This window comes from Bos indicus x Bos taurus, chromosome 8, assembly GCF_003369695.1.
Source record: "Bos indicus x Bos taurus breed Angus x Brahman F1 hybrid chromosome 8, Bos_hybrid_MaternalHap_v2.0, whole genome shotgun sequence".
NCBI lineage: Eukaryota > Metazoa > Chordata > Mammalia > Artiodactyla > Bovidae > Bos > Bos indicus x Bos taurus.
Window position 1 is genome coordinate 111,010,637 of NC_040083.1, and position 6,269 is coordinate 111,016,905.

The 6,269-nt window shown below is 59.2% G+C and overlaps 1 long non-coding RNA gene across 2 annotated transcripts; it reads right to left on the bottom strand.

Annotated features, from left to right (window-relative positions):
* Window positions 1-2,650: 2,650 nt before the first annotated feature.
* LOC113897749 lies at window positions 2,651-5,710 on the bottom strand. Of its 2 annotated transcripts, XR_003512424.1 has the most exons (3): window positions 3,598-5,710; window positions 3,166-3,289; window positions 2,653-2,890 (listed from the first exon to the last, which is right to left on the bottom strand). It is a non-coding gene; the product is annotated as an uncharacterized LOC113897749 (long non-coding RNA). The 2 variants fall into 2 exon arrangements; XR_003512423.1 differs by having other exon boundaries at window positions 2,651-2,890; window positions 3,166-5,710.
* Window positions 5,711-6,269: the final 559 nt, after the last annotated feature.

The following is a 6,269-nucleotide window of genomic DNA, read 5'->3' on the forward strand; positions in this document are numbered from 1 at the left end:
CAGTTGGAGACCTACTAGGCGCCCCTGCAGTTGAAGACCTAATAGGCACCCCTGCAGTTGGAGACCTCCTAGGTGTCTCAGAGTTAAAGACCTACTAGGTGCCCCTGAAGTTGGAGATCTACTAGGCGCCAGGCACGGCGCTCAGACCATGACACAGGCTCTAACGCCCATGAGCTTCTTACAAGGTGGCCGTGTCTGTCCCCACGTTCCCCAAGGATACCATGCACATCCAGCCCCGCTCGGTCTTGGCCTGGGGAGTGAGCTCGGACCATCCCCTGCAAAGCCAATGCTCCTCGCTCAGGGCTTGTCAGACAGGAGGCCACTGGGAGGTCGCCGGCGAGCCAAGGGCAGCTGCCCGCCATGGCTACCGGGCCTCCCTGCATAGACGCCTGCACCCCAGGCTCGGGCCCGCTCTCCACCCATACTTTGCTCTCCTGCTGCACAGCCACCTGGTCACACCTCCTGGGGACTGAGGACCCCACCACCAAGCCCCGCCCTGCATGACATCCTCAGCTACGCCACCAGCCTCATTCTGTTAAATACGAGTCCAGGCTCGCTCTGCCGGCTGCATGAGGCTGGGAAAATAAGTTTATTCAGAAAGCCAGCTGACAGAGAAGACGGCAGGCTAGCGCCAAAAATCTTAGCGGGGTCTGGATGCCAGGTTCTTTTACAGATCAGAGATTGGGGGGGAGAGATGAGGAAGCAAAGTCAAAAGGCCATTAGTCTTGCACACATCTCCTAGAATGGCAAGCCTGCCTCAGCCAGGGGGTGTGTTCATTTCTTCCTTCCTGCCATCCACAGGTGGAGAAGACTCTGAAGAAGACACTTTGGTTTAACAGGCAGGCAGAGAGGCAGGGTTCTCCGAGGCAGGCCATTCTGTCTGATTATAATAACAAAAGCAATGAAAAGCAAGCCAAAGAAACACTTCCAACACGGATCCACAATTGGCTGCTTCTGTGCAAAAATTCCGGAGAAGGCGATGGCACCCCACTCCAGTACTCTTGCCTGGAAAATCCCATGGGCGGAGGAGCCTGGTGGGCTGCAGTCCATGGGGTCGCCAAGAGTCGGATACGACTGAGCGACTTCACTTTCACTTTTCACTTTCATGCATTGGAGAAGGAAATGGCAACCCACTCCAGTGTTCTTGCCTGGAGAACACCAGGGACTGGGGAGCCTGGTGGGCTGCGGTCTCTGGGGTCACACAGAGTCGGACACGACTGAAGCGACTCAGCAGCAGCAGCAGCAGCAGCAGCAGCAGCAGCAGTGCAAAAATTCCAGTTCTGGAAGGCCAGCGCTTGGCCTCCCAGGCTGCTCAGACGCTGGCCCCTTCCTGCCCGTGGGCCTCAAGCACCCAGTCCTCAGTCTGTCTGTCGCATCAGCCATCCACTCCCAGAGCTGCTTCTGACAGCCAGCTGGGCACGCTGGGTGCTGAGGATGGACACTAAACTGATCCCCCTTCCTTCAAAGACGTCGCTGGGAGAAGAGTGGGTGGGATGGAGTGGGCGGGGCTGAGCACGGTGGGTGCAGAGAGGGCCTCATGTCAGGGTGCTGTGGGTGGGCGTTGCCAGAGCAAACGTGAAGTGGGCTGAGATCCCGCAGAAACGGGCAGGGTGCGCCTCACCTCTGGAGATGCACACACAGGGCCTGGGGACTGTGCCCACGGGAGGCTCCCTCGTGGACTGGGTCTGAGTCCAGTGACGGGGACCCAGGAACACACACCTCCCACTGCCAGATGGGGTCCAGTGACACCGGGAGATGGGGAGACAGAGACACCGGTGCCCGTGGATGGTCTCAGTAACAGACACATGGCGGCCCGAGTGCCGGCGCAGCCCACCCACCCTCAGTGGGTAGAAGGCCCCCTCCTAATGTCTGCTCCTTCGTCCCAAAATATACCCGTGTCCACATCACCTCACATGGCAAGAGGGAGTTTGCAACTGTGACAAAGGTTATAGACCCTATGAGAGGGAGGGGAGTCTGGGTGGCCCGGGTGGGGTTACCCTAACCACCTGAGACCTCTCGGGGAAGCAGGTTCTCGCCCCTCGTTGTGGGGGGATGTCCATGGCTCTGAGACTCGGGTGCTGCGGGTCCCCCAAACTCAGCTCATGGTCCCCCACTGTTTCTACTGATGGAGGAGCCCCCAAACCTGACTTCTCCCATTCCCACCCGCTCAGACCACCTGCTGCATCCACCTCTACATCTAACTACTAAATACGGAATTCCCTTACCTCTTCATTTAAAATTAGCTTTTAATTAATTCTAGGAAAAAAGCAAGACCTCCTCTAAAAGGAGCTGTGACTGAGGTCAGGCTGCGATGCTTAATGCATAGGCTAAAGCTTTTCAGGCAAACTGCAACTCAGTCATCAGAAATCAGGAGCGTTATATGGGTTATTCCAGTGCAAGGAGGCCATTTATTCCCTCCCGATGGAAAAAGCTTAGTCCTTAAATTTCATACAGTCAAGAGCTATTTCCCTTTGGGATTTGCCCTAAAATGGGAAGGTGCTACGGGGTGAATCTAGGAAATGTGTGTGGAAGGTCTTTGTTCGAGGAGCCAGCCAGGCTGCGCTGACAATTCAGAATCAACAGTGACTTCTGTCATCACTGTTGATAAGTCCTAATTAAAAAAAAAAAAAGCCTCTGGCCAGAAGTATAAGGTTTATAGCAAAACAGAAGAAAATAGAAGTTTATTGACATGTGGACACAACTAGAGTCAGTGTGGGCAGTGACACAGAATGCCCCAGGTAGGCACTGAGACAGTGACACAGAATGCCGAGGTGGGCACTGAGAGCCCTGGTGAACACAGCTGGGGATTTATTCAGGTTTTTCTCAGATGTGCGGCTCTCCTTTGGAATAAAGTTTCATCTCACCCATGGGCTTAGTGCTGTCAACGTTTCTGTAGTTTTGTAAAGACCAAAGTCAAATGATTTGAGCCCCAGCAGAGCAGGACCAGAGTCCAGAGCCGCTGAGCGCACTCAGGCTGTTCCTGGCTCTGCAAACACTGTTCCCGGGGTTTAGCCACCCCCGACACTGAGCATCTGCCAGACCCGTCCCACCCTCCCCTCTCACGGGGGGACTCGTGTGCTAGTAAGCTCCTCTCTGCTGCCCTGTTCTTTCCACAATAACAACTTAAAAACAACATGTTGTTTATCAACGGGCCTCTGAGCTCACCAGGAAGGAGTCTGAGGCTCCGTGTTCAGGATCGGGTTTCTTCTGTCCCACAAGCCAGCCCAGGTCTCATGGCGCTCAGGTGCCAGCAGGAGAGAATTCACAGTTTCCCAGGGACGGGCTGTGCCTGTGTGACGTCACAAGGGCTGCAGGAGACGGAACTCTGAGCTGAGCGGCCCCTCCCTGCAGAAGCCAAGGGGCCCCCCAACCCTTACTGAACAATGTGGACCTGAAACCCCCGCTGCCAGCCCTCGGATCCCCTGGGGTCCGTCTCTAGGAGGCTCCTGTGAGAGCATGTGTCCAGCACACCCAGCGTGGGCACCCAGCAGACAACAGCCTGGGGGGTGAGTGCAGGAAGGACCCTCCGCCTGAAAGTGCAGGTGCACACAGAGCTTCCAGGGGCTAAAGGGGCCCATGGACCTGGAGAAAACATACCTGTGCCTCGTGGTGCAGGAAAGACACCTGTCCTGGCTCTGGGAGCCTGGGGTCTGGGGAAGTGCACCCCATGAGATGGGGACAGCTGAGCACAGCCAGACACCCGTGTTCATACATGACATGCATGACCATGCTGGACACCCATGGTCACATCTGACACTCATGGTCATGCCTGACACACATGGTCATGCCTGACACACATGGTTGTGTCTGACACGCATGTTCTTGCCTGACATGCATGGTCATGCCTGATTCCCTTGATCACACCTGCCATGCATGTTCATGCCTGACACGTGTGGTCATGCCTGACACGCATAGTCACGCCTGACTCCCTTTGTCACACTTGACATGCATGGTCATGCCTAATTCCCTTGGTCACACCTGACACCCATGGTCATGCCTGACATATGAGGGGCACAGCCGACTGCACTTGTCATCACAGCATCCTGCCAGTGTTATCCCGGCTCACAGATGCAGAAACTGCGGCCAAGGTTGCCAAGGTGATCCTGGGAGCCTACCTCACGAGCGGCTAAACCGAGTGGGGGCTCAGAACACCCAGTGTGCAGGAGCGTGGGCGCCCCTACCGTCTGGAGGTGTTTCCCAACCCAGGAGCCCCTCCCACTTCCCGTCCGGGGCTCTCCTCCCATGCCTTGGCCCACCCTGTTCCCCCTGCACCCCGACCCTGCCCTGATGGAAAGGCTGCCCCCGTCCTTCTCCAGGAACCTGGCCGGCCCCCACCAGACCCTCTGGTTCCAGAGGGCATGCATCTTCCCTTCCAAGTGAAATTCTTAATAGCAAAACCCATCCTGTGCTTCCTCACATAGCAGATTGTTTTAAATTAATGGGTGTGCTTCTGTCCTGATGTCTCCGGTCACCCACGGCCTCTTCGGAGGCAGCAGCTGCAGTGTTCAGGCTGTGGCCAGTGGGTCACCAGGAGGGCCTCGCTGTCCTCTGCTTCTCTGAGTCCAGCTGGACACAGACAGCAGCCACGGCAGGGTGCTTGGAGCTGGCAGAGGCTGCCAGCCCTGCAGGCCCGCGTTCTGCAGGATGTGTGGGCTTCTCCCTTCCTCGGACTGAGCGCCAGACATTCTCCAGTCTTTCCAAAATCCCTTTCACCTGCCCCAACTCTTTCAACAAATCCCCTTTCTACTTACATCAGCCAGACTCCGATTTTCCTGCTTACAGCGAAGAAACAGCCCTGCCCTCGGGTCTGACCTGCTGGATTAAACTGGGCTACACCTGGTGACCCCGCCCCCCCAGGCCCTCCCTCAACACCTGCCCCCAAAGGGGCACGTGGGCTCCGTCTTGCCCCGACACCAGAGACGGCCGTGGGCAGATGTGAGAGCCCTTGTCACCCCCATCAAGAGGCAGGGATGTCCAGACAAAGGCTGCCCCAGGGACAAGAAGATGGACAGCCACAGGACATCTGTCTGCGAGGAAACACCTTCCTGCCCGGTCTAGCTGCAGCCCTCGCCCCCAGACCCCCAGGGCCCAGGGCTGCAGGGGGTGGGGATCGGGGCAGGAATGACAACCCCTGGCTAGAGCCGTCTGCCCCCCTGCAGTCCGAGCAGCCACCTGGGGTCACACTCGCTCCTGGAGGGGACACCACACGAGCTGCGCTCTTTCCTGACGGCTCCCTGCGGCTCGGTCTGGGGCCCCCTCCTCCCCTCCCAGGCGTCCGTCATCCCTTTGTTCCTCCTTCGTCCGTCTCCGCAGCCGCTGGGTGGCAGTGTGGACGCGCGCACCGGCCGCCCTCCGGGCAGCCCCCTCAGGCCGCGTCCGGCGCGCTTCCGTGTCGCCCGCGCAGCGCTGGGCGCTCGGAGACCCGCGCACAGCGTCGCGGTCCCGCCTCGGTGCAGCCTGAGAAGCCCGGCCCGCCAGCAGCCAGACCGCCGCTCCTCCTCCGCAGATCGGGCGCCGCGCCCTCCCTTGCCAAGCCCGGAGATTGAATTAGCACTTCATTCCTGGCTTCCCGCCGGTTGTCGCGTCCGAGCAAATGCGGCTGCAGTCATCACAGACCGAGCAGCGGTCTTCCTGGGCGGCCTGCTGGCACGGGGCCTCCCAGGAGGGTGTGGCGGAGGAGGCGGCGGGCATGACTCCCTCTGGTTCCACCTGAGAGTCGAGACCACATGAGAGCACAGAGGTGCCCCACTCCCTCCCGATGAGAGAGGGACCCAGACTAGGGAGGTGCACTTACCCCGAGAGATGAGCCCGGCTCTGGCCGGGTGGGGGCACCCTTAACCCACCCTAGAACCAGGGCGGTGACCGAGGGCAGTCTCACAGGCAGAGGTCCCAGCCCTCACGCTGCAGAGGCTCAGGCTTCAGGAGGCCCAGGCCGGACCCCTCCTGAGGCCCTGCTGCGCACCGTCCTCGCGCGTCAGCTCCCTGGCACAGGCCCCCTGGGCTGGATCTGCATGTCCTGTGAGGGGCAGGCACCCAGGCCAGCTCAGGGCTGTGGGCTGCAGGCGGGGATGCCTGCAGGCCCGGGAGTGCTGTGGGGGCGCCCGCAGAAACCCCGAGCAGGGCTGCTGTGCTTTCTACACATCCACAGGGCGCTCGAAGAGCACCAGCCCCACCCGCACTGGGCATCACCCGGCCTTCCCTTTGCCCCAGCCGCTCTAGGCAGACCGTCCCTTCCTCCGAGGCAGTCAGTATACAAGCATCCTGCAGAC